We start from the raw sequence: 13,299 nt of genomic DNA, 5'->3' as shown, positions 1-13,299 counted from the left end.
TTATAATATTTCGTTTAATAAAAGATATTACTTCCCTTTCTCAGACTTGTACAAATGCTTATGCCTCAATCCATTTGGAGAAGTAGTCAGTCATAGCAAGCATAAAGACCTTTCCACCTGGTGCTTTTGGTAGCTTGCCTACAATATCCATACCCCATATCATGAAAGGCCATGAGGAGGATATAGGATATAGAGGCTCCGTTGGCTGATGAAGGATGTTCGCGTGTCTTTGACAAGCATCACATTTCCTTGAATACTCCACTGCATCCTTCTTCATTGTTGGCCAGAAGTATCCAGTTCTAAGTATTTTGGAAAATAATGCTCTTCCACCTGTGTGATTGCCGCAATCTCCTTCATGAAAATCCTTGAGTACTTCTAGGATCTCATGATCCTCAATGCATCTCAAATATAGACCTGCAAGAGATTTTCTATATACCATATCATTTAACAAAATATATTGGGATACCTTGAGTTTGAAGGACTTGGGATTTTCTGTGGCTGGAATTTCTCCAGTCTGAATATAGTTCTTGATAGGATGGATCCATGATCCTTTGTTATTTGAGGATAAAGGATCCCAAAGCACGATTTCTTTATCATTCGTTATCTCTCCAACTTTCTGTTCTCCTATTGCTGGAGAGAGAATGTGGATTATTGGGATTTTCAAATCCTCAGGAATCTTCAGAGATGATGCTAAGTTTGCCAAAGCGTCTGCCCCAGCGTTTTCTTCCCTCGGTACCTGTGTAATACTAAATATTTCGAAGGATTTCGATAAATCCTTCACAACATCTAAATATTTCATTAGTTTCTCACCTTTAACATCATACGAGCCATTAAAGTGGTTAGTTATCAATAAAGAATCTACATAAACTTGAAGATACCTGATCCTCATGCTTTTGGCTAATTGCAAACCTGCGATTAGAGCCTCGTACTCTGCTTCATTTTTTGTTGTTTGGAATTCACAAGCTATGGACTGGGGTAATATGTCCCCTTGTGGCGATTTCAGTAGGATCCCCAATCATGTACCTCTTATATTAGAAGCACCATTGGTGAATAGTATCCAAGGATCCTTGGTCTTTTCCAGTTGTTGGACCTCCAAGTCAGCTTCTTTTTGTAGATCACCAGTGAAGTCAGCCACAAAGTCCGCTAATGCTTGAGACTTGATTGTTGTTCTTGGCTCGTATTGGATATCATACGCGCTCATCTTTATAGCCCATTTGGCCATCCTTTCTGACAATTCCGGTTTTCTAAGCACATTCTTCACAGGATAGTTAATTCTCAAAATAATAGGGTGAGTTTCAAAATAATGTCGTAACTTAGTTGAAGCCATAATAAGTGCAAGAATTAACTTCTCTAAATGAGAGTACCTGGATTTTGCATCTAACAGACTCTTACTTACATAGTAGACGGGGTGTTGCTCACCTTCATGATCCTTTATAAGGACAGCACTTACAGCATTACCTGAGACGGCTAGGTAAAGATATAGGGATTCTCCATCCATGGGCTTCATCAAGGCCGGTGCTGAGGATAAGTAATCCTTCAAGGCCTTGAGGGCAGCCTCATGCCTTTCCGTCCATTCGAACTTCTTATTTTTTCTAAGGATATCACAGAAGTCCTTGCACTTCTCGCATGATCTTGAGATGAACCTATTGAGAGCGGCTATCCTTCCTGTAAGCCTTTGGACATCCTTCGCGTTTGCAGGAGATTTCAGGTTGAGGATGGCTTCAATCTGTTCGGGGCTTGCTTCAATTCCTCTTTTAGTCACCATATATCCCAGAAATTTTCCAGCCTTAACACCAAAGTGACATTTTGACGGATTCAATTTCATGTTATAATGGTCAAGGATATTGAATGCTTCCTCGAGGTCTCTAAGGTGATCCTCAGCTTTCTTTGACTTTACCACCATATCGTCTATGTATACTTCCATAGTCTTGCCCAATTGTTCCTTGAACATCATGTTGACCAATCTTTGGTATGTTGCCCCTGCATTTCTTAGTCCAAATGGCATAGCAGTATAACAGTATATGCCGGTAGGAGTCATGAATGCTGTATCCTCTTGATCAGATGGTTCCATCGGAATTTGTTGAAATCCAGAGGAACCATCCATAAAAGTAAGCATTTCATGTCCTGCCGTTGCATCCATCATGGAATCTATATGTGGTAATGGGAAAGGATCCTTGGGGCATGCCTTGTTTAAATCGGTAAAATCGACACACACCCTCCACTTTCCATTCTTTTTTGAAACAACGGCCACATTAGCTAGCCATCGAGGATACTGAAACTCTCTAATCATACCGGCCTTAAGTAGTTTTTCAACTTCTTTTTGTATGATCTTGTTTATCTCAGGAGCGAATTTCCTTCGCTTCTGATGGACGGGTTTAACAGATAAATCAAGGTCGAGTTTATGAGTGATTACCTCTATTGAAATACCTGTCATGCCAGAATGCTTAAAGTCAAAGGTAGATCTTCTTCACCCTAATAAGGATATTATATCCTCCTCTATCTTGCTGGGGATACTGGATCCTAGGAACACCTTTATTTCTGGATCCTCGGGGTCCAATGATACTTCTTTAAGGTCTTTCTCCCGAGATTCCAGCACGTCCCTAGGATGTTGCTGTAGTTGTTATGCTATAGTTTGCTTGGCTGTTGGCTTCATTGATGAAGAATAATAATTCTTGGCCTCCTCTTGGTCACCAACTATCTTTACAACTCCCCAAGGAGTAGGTAACTTGATGCATTGGTGATAAGTTGAAGCTGCTGTCTTCATCCCATGGAGCCAGGGCCTACCTAAAATAACATTGCAACAGGAAAGGTTATCTATAACATAAAATTTTTTATACGAATTTAACCCTTCAATGTAAATAGGGAGGTTGATATCCCCCAATGTCTTCTTGGTTTCCCCACTGAAACCGACTAGCACCGATGTTCTAGGAATGATTTCTGAATCCCGGATGTTCATCTTCTTGAGGACATCATGTTGGATAATGTTGACCGAGCTGCCACCGTCCACTAGGATCTTGCGTACATAATGGTTAGAGATTAATAAAGTAATAATCAAACCGTCATGATGAGGATCTTGAATGTTCAGCTTGTCTTCTTCATCGAAGAAGATTCTCTTGTCTGTTGTTAATGTGGTTGACACTATTGGACAATCCCCGTTATCCATCTTGATCTCTTTGGCGAGTCTTTTTGCTACAAAGAAAGAAGTTCCACATATGTCTGAACCTCCAGAGATGAAATTGACTGCTTGCACATCCAGCTTATCCTGATGAGGATCCTGGATCCTTGAATTGAAAAAGATTCTCTGATCAGTCACTCGAGTAGTGGGGATGAGCGGTTTTCTCTCATTATCCAACTCGAATTCTTCTACGGGACTTTCTTCTATGGCACAAGAATCTTTAACTAATTCGTAGTCTCTGGAGACAAAGTTGATCACATGAGCATCTGGCGGTGGAGGTGTTGCTTTCTGTGGAAGATCTTCAGGATCCTGGATCTTGGATTTCTTCATTCCCATGAGTTCTTTAAAGTGACCCTTGCTCAGGAGGTATACAATTTTCCTCCTTAAGCCGATGCACTCGTCTATCGCGTGACCAAAGTCTTCGTGGAAGGCACACCACTTAGATTTGTCCTTGAAGCCGGTCGTCTTTTCATTCTTTCGGGGCCACCTTGCTTTTTCTCCCAGATCCTTCATGGCACAGATCAAGCCATGGGTGTCCATAGAGAAACAATAGTCTGAGATGCAAGGATATTCTTCATCGTCGTCTTCTTCTTCAACCGCTCGTACGCTCTGATTGTTGAATTTGTTGTACGGCTTTGAATTGTTGTTCCTATTCCAGGATCCTTTATTCTTTTCGGGAGTTTCTTGTTTCGTTTGTCCCCCGAGACGATCCTGGATCTTTTTATCTTCTTTTAACCGGATGTATCTTAATGCCCTGTTTCTGACTTCATCTAATGTCCTGCATTGAGTCATCACTAAATCATCATAAAAAGGGGAGCTCTTTTGAATTTCCATCTTGAATGCTTCAACAGCAGTAGTCATATCAAGGTTTGGGATTTCTAGAGCTTCCTTGCCGAACCTAGTAACGAAATCCCTAAGGGATTCATCACTAGGCTAGATAACACGATATAAATCACTGGTTAACCTCTCAAATTTCCGACTACAGGAAAATTGAGTGTTAAACAAATTAACTAAATAAGAGAAAGATGTAACCGAGAAAGGGGGGAGACTTAGCAGCCATTTCAGTGCAGCTCCCGTTAGTGTGGCTCCAAATCCTTTGCAAAGGCAAGCCTCCTTGAGTCTTTTTCAGGAACAAGATTAATTTCCATCCTTTCCCTATATTGGGCAACGTGTTCCTCAGGATCAGTGCTCCCGTCATAAGTCTTCATGTTGGGAGTTTGGAACCGCTTCGGAATCTCTGCATCACAGATTGGTGGAGCGAATCTGGATAACTTGTGACTTCCTTCTGGTATCTCAGGAATCGGACGTATCACCCCGGGAACACTGGATATCATATCTTTGAGTTTTTGTAACTCCTTGGCCATTGCCTGGTTGATACCTACATCCTACATTGAAGCACGGTTAGTATCTAAAGATATAGGATCGTACCAGTTACCTCTCTGCTAGGTGGAGTTTGGTATCCCAGATGATTATCTGGGATAAGAAGAGTCTGCGATCGGATTAGGTCCTCCAGAAGCTATGGTCTGCATGGGGATTATGTCTCCATCATGGACTTCGGAAGATCGTTGATGATGGGATCCAAAGGATCCTTGATCCTTGATAAGGAATCCCGGAGGATCCTGGCAGAAGCATCCCTGATCCCCTTTGGAACATCGAGGAACTCTGCATTGGTTAACCCATCGACACATGGTTGAAGCTAGATGGTCCTTGCTGGAAATCCAAGTATCCTTAGATCTGATGACCCATGGATCCTTGTTGAAGGATGGATGATCCTTGCTGAAAGGCTGAGGATCCTTGAGTCTGAGGACCCATGGATCTTGGTTGAAGAATGAATGATCCTTGCTGAAATGCTGAGGATCCTTGAGTCTGAGGACCCATGGATCCTTGTTGAAGAATGGATGATCCTTGCTGAAAGGCTAAGGATCCTTGAGTCTATTGACCCATGGATCCTTGTTGAAGGATGGAAGATCCTTGCTGAAGCTGAGCCAGGGATCCTGGACTTGTGAAATCCAGCATCCTAGGCATCAGGGGGGTGAGATCCTCTGCTGGCCTCTTGGACTTTTGATGTCTTCGATCTCACGCAGGATCCTTTGGTTGGTCTTGTTCTGTTGTTCCATATATGCTTTCACCTGCAAAAACATAGAGGAAACGTCATTGTTAGAGTTTACCGCCGAAGTAGCAGTGGTTGTTCTCAAGCTCTGGAAGACTGATATTTGTGCCTTGCTCCCAGAAGTAGCAGCCTTTGGTGCTACCGTGATTGGCGGAGGCATCGGCGGCAAGGTCCTTGAGGAGAGAGAAACCGAAGACGGCATAGTTGACAATGCAGAGGTGGATTGAGAGGCCATTGCAAGTTTATAGAGTATGAAAAATTGAAAATTGATGAGAATAATACGGATTATGGCACCAATTGTCCCACGGTGGGCGCCAAATTGTTTTGGACAAAAATCTGCTAAGGATCAAGTATCAAAATTTGTAAATGTGAGGTAAGGTGCTAACTCGATAATAACTAATGTATAAGTGAAATCTTGTTGAACTCAGCGATGTGATTACGAGGGAAAAAGCCCTTAACCAAGATAGTCTTACTTCGGTCAAAACTTATCAAGGTAATCTTTGGTCGAATTTCTTCGATCAAGGATTAACTAAGTAATCGTTGGTCGAATCTTTTTGGTCAAGGATCAACAAGGTAACCTTTGGTCGATGAGTATGTGATTATCGTGATCTCCGGCACAAAAAACCCCCGGACGGTGAAAACTATCACCGTCGTTTATATTAGATAAAAAGGGTGTTACAATCGTTGTGGAGTAAATGATCGAGATTACAAAGTAAGCTAGTGAATAGAGAGAATGTTTGTTTCTGCTCTAGTGTTTGTGATAATACATGTGTTCTTCCTACTCGGTCATAGCTCAATTAAACAAGAAAATATCACTAACAATATTCCCTAACTATCCGGAAGTCTTCCACTAGCCGCTCCACGACCTTTGACCACGTGCCAATAGCCGTCCAGTAGAGAGATAAGCGGGAGATCGCGTCTTGTAGCCGTTGTTGATATTTAAACATCCATCTTCACATGAGTTCGTCCATTAACAGCTACGTTGAATTAGGATCATGGATCCATGCTCCAGCCATAGAGTACTCTGTGAGGATAATTTATGCAAGTACGTCTGAAAGTTGCCACACCTGTCTAACACATCACTATACTAAACACAATCATTAGTAAACATGTAATACCGAGGATCGTCGATCCTTTATATCCTGATACATATTTCAAGGATAAACTATCCATAAGATAGTCAAGGATAAAGGATCCTCGGTATAAAATTCATGCCCTAACAGGAGGTATCCAATTTCCCTCCTTAAGCCAATGCAGTCGTCCATCATATGGCCAAAACCTTCATGGAAGGCACACCACTTAGACTTGTCTCTGACGGCAGTCGTCTTCTCGTTCTTTCAGGGCCACCTTGCTTTCTCCCCTAGATTCTTCAGGGCACAAATCAAACCATGGGTATCTACGGAGAAGCAATACTCAGAGATGCAGGGATAGTCTTCATCATCATCTCCTTCTTCGACTGCTCGTACGTTTTGATTGTTGAACTTGGTGTACGGCTTCGAGTTGTTGTTCCTGTATGAGGATCCTTTATTCTTGTAAGGGGATTCTTGTTTTCTCTAAGCCCCCAATCGTTCTTGGATCCTTTTGTCGTCTTCCAGCCGTATAAACCTTAGCGCTATGTTCCTTACCTCATCTAGAGACCAGCAAGGAGTCATCACAAGATCATCATAAAAGGGGGAGCCCCTCTGAAGTCCCATCTTGAAGGCTTCAACAGCAGTAGCCATGTCAAGATTAGGGATTTCCAGAGCTTCCCTACCGAACCTCATAACAAAATCCCTAAGGGATTCATCACTTGGTTAGATGACTCGGTATAAATCACTAACTTCTCAAATTTCCTGCTACAGGAAAATTGACTGTTGAACAAGTTAACTAAGTGTGAAAAAGAAGTAACTGAAAAGGGAGGAAGACTTAGCAGCCATTTTAATGCCGATTCTCTCAGCGTGGATCCGAAGCCTTTACACAGGCAGGCTTCCTTGAGTCTCTCAGGAATAGGATTGATCTCCATCCTTTCTCTGTATTGTGCCACATGCTCTTCAGGATCAGTGGTCCCATCGTAAGTCTTCATGTTGGGGGGGGGGGGGGGGGTTCTGAAATCGCTTCGGGATTTCAGCATCACAGATAGGTGGAGCAAATCTGGATAACTTGTGGCTTCCCTCAGGTATCTCGGGGATTGGTCGTATCACCCCGGGAACACTGGATATCGTATCCTTAAGCTTATGTAGCTTCTTGGCCATAGCCTGGTTAATACCTGCATCCTGCATTGAACCACGGTTAGCATCTAAGGATATAGGATCATACAAGTTACCTCTTTGTTGGGCGAAGGTCGGCATCCCGGATGAATAGCTGGGATAAGAAGAGTCTACAATAGGAGTTGGTACTCCGGAGGCTATGGTCTGCATGGGGATTATATCTCCTTCATGGACTTCGAAGGATCGTTGATGTTGGACTCCTGAGGATCCTTGATTCTGAAAGAAGGATCCTTGAGGTTGGGAATTATAGGATCCTTGGTGATATAACACAGAGGATCCTGGTTGAAGGATGGGTGATCCTTGTTGGAAGTATGAGGATCCTTGAGTTTGCTTACCCAGGGATCCTTGTTGAAGGATAGATGATCCTAGCTGAAATAACGAGGATCCTTGAGCCTGTTGACCCATGAACCCCTGTTGAAGGATAGATGATCCTGGCTGAAAAAACGAGGATCCTTGAGCCTGTTGACCCATGGACCCCTGTTGAAGGATAGATGATCCTTGTGTGAACTGGGCCATGGATCCCGGACTGGTGAAATCCAGCATCCTGGGCATCAGGGGAGTGTGATCCTCCACTGGCCTCTTAGTCTTCTTGAGATCTTCTATCTCACGAAGGATCCTTTGGTTGGTCTTGTTCAGCTGCTCCATGTATGCTTTAACCTGCGAAAACATATATGAAACATCGTTGTTAGTATTAACCGTCGACGCAACAACAGCGGTTTTCGAGCTCTGGAAGACTGGTAGTTGCGTCTTGCTTCCAGCAGCAGTAGGCCGTTTGTACTCCCGTGATTGGCGGAGGCATCGATGGCAAAGTCCTTAATGAGAGAGGAACTGATGTCGGCATGGTTGATGAAGCAGAGGTTGATTGAGAGGCCATTGATAGTGATATGGGTATGACAAAATCGAAAATTGATGAGAAGTAATCTGGATTATAGCACCAATTGCCCCACGGTAGGCGCCAAATTGTTTTGGATAAAAATCAGCTAATGATAATGTATCCAAATCCGTAAAGGTGATGTATAGTGCTATTCTAGTTACAATGATTATATGAACGAAAATGGAATGAACACCGTGATTTGTTACGAGGAAAAACCCTTTGATCTTGTTCAGATCAAAAGAAAAAAAAACCCCGGGTGATGACAACTCGTCGATCACCAATTTATTAATGACAAAAAAGGGTTACAATGGTTTTGAGATTATGATCGATGTTACAAAGTAAGCTATTGAGTAGAGAGAGTAGTTGATTCTGCTCTAGTGTGTGTGAGAGTATGTAAGTCCCGAATCTGGATCACTACAATTATGATATCAATAGAACGAGTATTGGTGCGGAATACCAACACTCGGTGATTCAAGAAAACAAATAAGCACAAGGAACTAACACAAGTTTGCTTCAAAACACACGTATATTAAGAATACGCCGGGTGCTAAAGCACTTACAAATACACGATGATAATAATGTGAATAAACAACCTTAACCCTATACATAATGTTAACTATATATAGAGAAGCCAACACCCTGGCCCAAACAAACAAAAGCCTACCGAGAACACAAAGGTGTTCTCGGTTTACATAGCAACCAGTAACCAACCCCAATATAAATAAACAAAATACAAACCACATAAACTAGGCCCAACAATCTCCCCATTGGTTTGTAGCTTTTTCTTCAGTCATGCTCCATGTAATCTATATCAGCATCCTTCAATCCTCCTGCCCAAAACATACATCTGATGATAGAGGCGACCATAGTTGTGTATTCTTTAGCGGCTGCTTCAAAAAGTGGATCAGCTACAATCTGAAACATGCTGAGTGTCTTGATATCCTTCTTTCCAAATTTCAACAAATCCTTAGGATCAACGAATCGGTATTAACCTTTTCCCTTTTGTAGCTTGATTATAACCATGGCAGTAAAAGAATCATAGAACCAGAACCTCATGTTCTCCAAAGTACCATCAAGAATGGCATCTGGTATAGGAATATAAGTAGCTTTCTTTGTGGGAGGCCACATAACATTTACCATCGTCTTTCCCGTTCTTGGATCCTTAACCCCCTTTGCTTTCTTTAAGAAGGATTATGCAGTTGTCATGTTCGGAAAACCTCGATCAACTTCACGTTTCAGAAAGTTCCAGAACTCTATACCTCGTTTGTCATTAGATGGATTGGTGAATGGAGAATTTATCAGGTCACTTAAATCCACTTTAGTCCAGGAACCAAAGTCTTTCATTTTCTTATAATATTCGGTGGTTCTTGACTTCCTCTTCACCCACCACATGTTCTTATCCGCATCAAAACCCCATGATAACACTCCCGATCAATCACCATATTTATCAGAGAACCCCTTTTAAAGCGTAACGACGTACCTTTCTGGGTGATCCGATGATTCAATATTCTGATCCGAGTTCTTCATCACTAACAGTTTCTTCTTTCCTTTTTCAAGTAATTTCTTTTGAATCATGTCTGACTTTTTCTTTGGAGACCGGGGGGGGGGGGGGGGCATTCATGTATTGCTTTAGTGACTCCGACTCATGAATGTTGTCTGCTGGATGAATAGGAGAGTCTTTGTCTTGATCAATAATGGGAGTTTGATGAACCACATCATCATTGCTTTTTAAATTCATCTCCAAATTTTTGAAATAACTTCTGTTGAAGATCAAGATACATCGCTGTTAAGCCTCCCATACCAGACTGCAACTCTTTAATTTTGGAATCTTTGTATGAGTTGCTTGCCTCAAGTTCCTGAATACGAACATCTTTAACTACCGAATCTTGTTCGAGTTCAAAGACTCGGCGTTGCAGTGCTTGAATGTCTACAAGGGCTTTCTCAATAACCACCCCTTTACCCTTGTTCTGAAAATAGCTCTCTTGCATGGCAAGGATTTGGGTAACCTTGCTTGATGTACTTGTACTTGACTGACCCTGAACGGCTGGGCCAGACGAACCAGAAGAAATATCTGTGGTGTCGGTGTAAGGAATGTCTCTATCAAAGTCAAATTCACTTACAAAATCATTGGATAACAAATCTTGAAATGATGGCTCAGCAACAGATGCATCTGGTTCAGTTTGCTTTTCTGGAGCATGTGATTATGGTTGAGCAATTGGTTGTTATGGGCTGGTGGTTGTTTCTGGTGTTGGTGTTGGTGAAACGGTGGTTGTTTCGGCTTCGCTATCCAACTTGCTAGATCTCGGATCAACCATTTTTCGTTTGCGATGGATGAGATCAGCAGTTGGTTCTTCACTATTGTCTTCCTCAATGCTTTCAGTAACTGTCTGAGGAGGTTTCAGCGCAGTTGACTGAAGTAAAGCTATAGCAACTTCAAGGGCTTTCAACTTTTCATTATCAGTAAGAGTGACTGTCTGATGGTGTTCTTCTTCATCTTCTTCGTCATCAGAGATATCAAACGTTGCAGCACGTGGTTGAGCGGGTGCCACATGCTCGTCAGCAACCTGAGCTATAACAGGCTCAGCTTCAGTCTCAACAAATCGTCCGAATTTTACCAGAGCATTTAAGCCCCGATATACCACTTTGGCTCCCTTTCTCGACTGCTTCATCAACCCAAAAGTATTGGGTCCCATAGACTTCATGTCCAATGTCTCAACAGATCTGACCAGGTCGGTGTAATGAGAATCAAAGATTATCTGTAAAAACCTTGGATACATAAGGAACATCTCCTTCTTCTTTGCTTTTAAGTTTCTCATCATTTCATTGAAAACGAACTTGGAATAATTGTAACTCCAATCCATGATCAGAGCAACGATAGCAGACATCTGAGTGTGGCTTATCTCGTCTGAACCTCCCTTCCTCCCCGAGATACATGTAAAGAACGTGTGTAATAGGTATCTCCAATATGGGTGAAATAACTTCTTGATTGCTGGAGGATAGGTGCCTTCGTAACCCATTCTTGTAAGAACCTCAGTAACTTCAGCAGCAGAGTACTCTGTTGGGTAATCGGGTTGATCCCCAAACATAAGCACTTCTCTGACAATGGCCTCAGTAATAACGACTGGCTTTTTCTGTAGACTGGCTTTTTCTGTACTTTGGAGTCAATGACACGACTCCGTCTGGCCCTCGTGGATTAATTGACGCATTGTTCCAAAAATCGGTAACCATCTTCTTGCATATGACGGGGTTTTCTCGAAGAGCATGAGAGATCCTGCAAGTACTGAGTCCAACGATCATCGACTTGAACTCCTTATGGGCCATGGGTGGATCAAACAGATGACCAGCTATGTTATGTGTATCAACAAACTTCAACGGATTCTGATCGGCCATTTCTGCACCAAACGTATCAAATTAGATAATAAATAGACTACCTTGATAGTATTTAAAGAAATGTCTATGATTTATAAGAAATTTGGGCCACAAGACTGAAACAGGCCCAAAGAGAACTCATATGAGAGCCCAAGGAGCATTTGAGATCTCGGTCAACAGGGTGAGTTCTCGGTCAACAAATTAGATTTTGGTCAACGAAAATCAACAGAAATCAATGAAGCTAACCGAGAACTGGGGTTCTCGGTCAACATTTAACCGAGAACGAGGGTTCTCGATCAAGACTTAACCGAGAACGAAGTTTTCTGTCAAGATAGGGGTTCTCGGTCAACGAAAGTCAACCGAGAACTCATTGACAGCCGGGGACAGAGAACCCCTTGGTTTCCACCTTGGGAAACGTGTAATCACCTTCAACCCACCGAGATCCCTATAACACCTCCATTAAACCTGCAACAGTTTTATAAAGATCAACCGAAAACGCTTAATTAAACCATAAGGCGTCCACCAAAACCCCTAATTACTCAAGAATCTACTATAATTCATCAAATTATCCATGAAGTTAGTTCATGGCAGCCTTAATAAGCCTCTGTCTGTACATAGATCTCACATGTCCTTGTCTAATACCTGATAATCAAATAAGAACACTCTGAATGATGATTAGTGATGATGGTTTTGATTTCGGTTAGAAAGGCTTGAGAGAGATGAAGGTTTTTGGTTTTGTGAAAATAATAAAAATGATAAAACAAAACCTTAATACCATTTATATTATAACAGAGTCGGGCCGAGAACATTAGATGGGCTCAAACCAGTGAACAGCCCAAGTAGAATATGTCCAAGCAGATCAAAGACCCAAAAGTTTTTCAAAGCCAAATTTCAAAAGCAAGCTCAGTTACACAGACGTTTCAAGGAGAGTAATTTCGAGGAAAAAATAAATAAATCAATAAAATAGGCAAGACAGAACAAAATAAACTTAACCAAGAACAAGAAAAATAAAGCCACATTAATATACATAATAACTCCCTTGAATTTTATAAAGTCGAGATCAAATTTCAGTTTTAGTAAAAACGCCGCCCTTTCATGAAAAGATCCGAACATGGAATCATATCGTTTAAGAGAATGTCACAAGGATTCATGTTCAGCGTTATTATGACATAAGAGACAGGTTGATAGCAGGTATAACATACTTAGCATGATTTTCATTGCATCAGTCATATGATTAAGGTTCAGTTCGACATTAAGCTTAGATGGACATCACTCATGGACCTGTGATGCCTCCTATCTCTTCTCAAAGCGTATTTGGCTTTCCCCAGATCACCCCAATTTGACTCCAACCCCCTAGTGCTTGATCAAAAGATTTTATGGATAGTAAACATTTTAAGCTTTAAGGTTGAGCGTTGGACTTACATGCCTTTCATTCGAGACATGACATGACTTATTTTTATGCCCCCATCTCTGTAGATCTAGTTTGACCCTTTAAGCTTTTGAAAACAAGAATTTTGATAGAATG

Source organism: Bidens hawaiensis, unplaced genomic scaffold (genome assembly GCF_021521415.1).
Source record: "Bidens hawaiensis isolate Kalapana, Puna unplaced genomic scaffold, B.hawaiensis_p1.1 tig00000296_1, whole genome shotgun sequence".
Classification (NCBI taxonomy): domain Eukaryota; kingdom Viridiplantae; phylum Streptophyta; class Magnoliopsida; order Asterales; family Asteraceae; genus Bidens; species Bidens hawaiensis.
This window is presented reverse-complemented; position numbering follows the sequence as displayed.